The sequence below is a fragment of the Alosa alosa genome, chromosome 19 (genome assembly GCF_017589495.1).
Source record: "Alosa alosa isolate M-15738 ecotype Scorff River chromosome 19, AALO_Geno_1.1, whole genome shotgun sequence".
In the NCBI taxonomy this organism is placed as follows: domain Eukaryota; kingdom Metazoa; phylum Chordata; class Actinopteri; order Clupeiformes; family Clupeidae; genus Alosa; species Alosa alosa.
The window spans coordinates 5,069,553-5,074,552 of record NC_063207.1 but is presented as its reverse complement, the minus strand read 5'-3'; the positions used below and the strand labels follow the sequence as shown (position 1 = coordinate 5,074,552).

The 5,000-nt window shown below is 46.5% G+C and overlaps 1 protein-coding gene across 5 annotated transcripts in view; it reads left to right on the top strand.

Annotated features, from left to right (window-relative positions):
• Positions 1-5,000, top strand: part of foxn3 (forkhead box N3) — a 111,758-nt gene that overhangs the window by 55,149 nt on the left and 51,609 nt on the right. The window lies entirely within an intron of this gene.

Below are 5,000 nucleotides of genomic sequence, written 5' to 3'. Positions count from 1 at the left end.
AATGTGAACGCACACACACTCACAAAACACAAACATAAATCCGCACATACTCACACACACACACACACACACACACACACACACACACACACACACACACACACACACACAATAAATGATGGCATCGTCCATTTGTGAAACCTGGTGAACTCACACTATTCAGGGAATTTCCCCCCAAACCATCAGAAACAAATGATCTCAGAAGGGATTGACTGAAATCGACTGAAAAGTTCCATTCCTGCGTTTCTCTCTCTCTCTCTCTCTCTCTCTCTCTCTCTCACTCTCTCTGTCTCTCTCTCTCTCTCATGAAGCTCCAAGCCTCCGATTTATGATCCTGTGGTAATTAGAATTGATTGTCTTTGTTTAATCCCAACAATTTTCACAGTCTCCCTGAAGACAGGACATTCATTTATCAATAGAGCCGCCTGCTTTGGTTTTTATTAGCCTCACCAGTTTCCCACTCTCTCTCCATCTCTCCATCTCTCCATCTCTCTCTCTCTCTCTCTCTCTCACTGCCAGTGGAGAGGGAAAACAAGCTTGTTGAAAGCCTTTAAATATTTAGTGGCACGCTTGCTCTATTTTTCTTGATTTCTTTTCCCATCTCTGTGCATGTCTGTCACAATGTTAACGTCGGGTATTTTTTTGAATGCGTAAGCCTGACAGTCATCCAGAGTGGCCGAGTTTTGGGATTGCATTTCATGCTCCGCTATAGGTTGTGCCTTAAGCTTAGGGATGTTGCAGATGCTTCCATGGAAAGTTGACAACTTAATTAGGTCTGCAATGTCATTTTGATTTATAAATAAACTTCGATACTTCTGGTGGAAATTACATTTAAGTGAAGGGATAAAAAAACCTTTCTCTCTCCTGTCAAAAGTGTGTTGATTGCGTGTGTGTGTGTATTATTAGGCTTAGCGTGTCGCGTGTGCAAAGGTGTGTCGTGTGGTTAATGGCAAAGTGCGTGTGGCAGGTGTGTGTGTGTGTGTATGTGTGTGTGTGTGTGTTCGCGTGTGTGTGTGTTTGTGTGCGAGCGCTGCGGAGCTGCTTGAGATTACTCTAACATGATCAGAGCTGGGTCCTGCAGTCAGTCTTTTCATTTTGTGCGCGGCCGCTGAAGGTCAGAGATGAGCCCCTGCAGCTGTCCCTGTGTTGCGGTGTAATTCATCCTGCCACGTCTCGCTGGACAAGCAGCAGTGCGAGAGAAAAAGCATTGATTTGGTTTAAACTGTCAGAAGCTGCAGCAGCGAGACTGTTTCGGGCCCTCCGACTCAAAGGAGAAATATCCCCAGCCCTGTCCATACCAATCTGCGTTTCACTTTGTTAGTGATGTTACAAGCCATAATTGCAGTGCTGTTAAGTACTGTTTATTAGCCATGCTTGTCTGTAGAATGTTGTTCTTTCCCAGGATGCATTGTTTCTAATGCAGATGTATTTTCTTGGGGACTGAATATGCATCAGTGCCACTGTGCGCTTCTTCAAAACTCATTCATCCAGACCAAGACATTATTATGTTATGTGATGTGGTTATGTTACAGTTGTATACTGTAAAACTCTATCCAATCAGTGTGTTAAGACACACACGGAGCTTGGTGACATCAGATGTGTTCTGACATGATCCGACCCCCCTCTGCCTGGCCTCTCAGACACAGCACAGGCGAGGGTGCTGTTCCTTTCTGCATCTTAATGGCATTCTCCATTAACTTCCCAACTCTCAATTTCCTGACTTTTTCATCATCACCACATTCCCCCCGTACCATCAGCGGTCCTCTCAGAGGAGGAGGAGAAGGAGGAGGAGGAGGAGGAGGAGGAGGAGGAGGCGGTGATGCTGTGATGCTGCTGCTGACTGTAGGATGGGTTCATAAAGCACATGCACGTACCACCATCGGTCCTGATGCTGCTGCCTGTAGGATGGGTTCATATTAAAGCATATGCACGTACCACCATCGGTCCTGATGCTGCTGCCTGTAGGATGGGTTCATATTAAAGCATATGCACGTACCACCATCGGTCCTGATGCTGCTGCCTGTAGGATGGGTTCATATTAAAGCACATGCACGTACCACCATCGGTCCTGATGCTGCTCACTGTAGGATGGGTTCATATTAAAGCACATGCACGTACCACCACCGGTCCTGATGCTGCTGCCTATAGGATGGGTTCATATTAAAGCATATGCATGCTCAGGCATCTGTATCCATCTCCGACTTAGTCCACCTCCTCATTTTTTATGGCCAGCTGCTTCATTGCCCCCCACCCCACAACCCCTATCCCTTCCCCGACACACACACACACACACACACACACACACACACACACACACACACACACACACACACACACACACACACACACACACCGACTCCATTACATTTCCCTGTGAGGAGCTAGGCAATCTGGAGCCCAAGGTGAGACTGGCATGGCGGCGTGCTAGCGAGCGAGCAGGCTGGGGTCTCATTCATATCTGTGCAGCTGCTTAGGTGGAGCAAATGAAGTAGACTCAGAGGCAGGCTTATCTCGCCGCCGGCCGGGCGCAGGTCATTAACCAGCCTCGGACGCCACCACGCAGGGAAGGGACAGCTGATGGGTTATTTCACTTTGCTAATATTAAAGCACATGCACATCACTGATAATGATAATGTGTGTGTGTGTGGGTGGGTGTGTGTGTCTGTGTGTTTGTGTGTGTTTGTGAGTCGAGCGTAGGTGTGTGTGTGTGTGTGTGTGTGTGTGTGTGTGTGTGTGAGTGACAGGGATGATTAAAGTTTGTACACGTGATATGACTGTCAGGTTCAGTGAGAGTCAGTGATGAAAACATTCAGGCTGCACTCACTGTGTGTGTGTGTGTGACTGTGTGTGTGTGTGTGTGTGTGTGTGTGCATGTGTGTGTGTCTGCTTCTCTGCATGTGTATGTACTCGCAAATGTGTGTGCCCATATGTGTGTGTGTGTGTGTGTGTGTGTGTGAATGTGTGTATGTGTGTGTTTATGAATGTAGTGGATTACACCATGGATTATAGCCCAAGATCAACAGCTTTCCTTTAAGAGCAAATACCCTCTCCTTCCTTACTGTTACACCACGAACAGCCATGATCTGCACTCCACCCAGCCCCCTCCCACACACACACACACACACACACACACACACACACACACACACACACACACACATTCTCCCCTCCTGCCTTTCTACCTAGACAGGGGGTCAGTACATGGCATGCTGACTGCATTACTCTCCTGTAAAAGACTTGTAAAAGCTTTAAGGTATAGGGAGACATGTGAAATGTTTCTGGTTGGACACCAGCTGTCTGCAGCAGAGCTCGTGGCCCTGGGTTTCAATAAGTCTAATCTCAGCTCCCCGATGGCCCCGTGCGGCCCTCCAGCTATATTTAATATTGATCACTGCTATTGATCAAGTGTCCGCGCCTCGTTTCGGGATATATGTACTTTTAAGCCCGCGCTGCTGATTCAACAGTTTGGCCAGCGGGATCAAAGGGTCACACTTTCAGACAGGTTCCAAATGAAAGGAGGAAGGTATTCACACACACACACACACACACACACACACACACACACACACCACCACCACCACCACCTTAGAGCAGTAGAATTGCCTAGGTCTTAGGTAGATCTGGCAAATTCAGAACTGTTCTGTCAGTGTGGTTATATCGGACCGCTTTGAGGCTACGGGTCTTGGATTATGTCGGACCGCTTTGAGGCTACGGGTCTTGGATTATATCGGACCGCTTTGAGGCTACTGGTCTTCTTAGATTGTGTCAGATCTCTTTGTGGTACTGGTCTCAAATGATATGGGAACTCTTTGTGGCTTCTGGTCTTGTGTTGGAGATGACCCACCCCCCTGCCTGATTGGAGCAGAGCAAATCTGGGCCGAATTGATTGGTGTCCCCTCCTAGCAGCTGTTCTTGCAGCACTGCACTGCACTGATGTGGGTCGGCTAAGCACAGGTATGGCACAGGCCCGGTGAGCCAGAGGCCTGCTTTTGAAGTCAGCCACTATTTACCAGGATGCCTCCTATGCCAAAAGAGAAGAAGAATGCCTGTTTAATCACCTAAGGTCAGCCTGTTCTCCCCAATTGATTGACTTTTGCAGCGATAGGTTTTTATTTTTCATTTTTTAATAGTGTGCTTCGTAAGTCAGCCTTACCTCTTGTAAATGTCTCAGTGCGAACAAGAGCTTGAGCCAGCAGCGCCATCGATGCCAAATGCATTAAAGCATCCTGATTGGCTCTCACAGAGCTCAGTGGTTTCCTGGTTTCCCTAGTAAAGCAGTGATTTAGTAGCCTGGCGAGCCAGACCCACATTAAAATGTAGGGTCTGGGCACTCACCGTTCGCAGTGCTCAGTCTGAGGGGGATAATCGGTTGTCTTTCAAATTCCCTCTGCGCCAATAGGACAGCTTATGAGTCCCATGGAACAATTAGCGGAGCTAGTTGGCTAGTTCAAACTTTTGCCAACTTAAAAAAAACAACTTTCGTGTCACACTGTTAGCCAACAGCAACATCCATCTTATTTCTTTTCAAGTAGCAGGGGAATTCAAGCCAAACCGTTGCAACACTGCCATTAATCATTATGTTAAGCCCGCCCAATCCACTCTATACGATTTGATTGGCCTGATAGAAGTTTAATTTTCCAAGCTCACAAATAACGGAGAGTTGCTAGACTAGCCCTGGCAGCAAATGTAATTTGCTGCGGCTAGGGTGCATCTAGATTTCTAGGCTAGTGATTTAGATCAGGAATTGAGAAAGGCTGTTTATAATTTAGGCTCTTTGCTATCAACCTTTTATACTGGCTTTAAATGTGCATGACATATTGAAATAAATAAACGAGTTAGTAGTTTCACTGTAATATGGTAATATCTACTAAAGATAATGATATAAGATGCATTAAAGTACTTATTGAGATGTGTTAATCATTTGTCAACCTGTAGCCAGCCTGTCAGGCTGCTATTTAAGATATTTTAAAAATGAGATGAGCTCAAGTATCTGAAAGTGT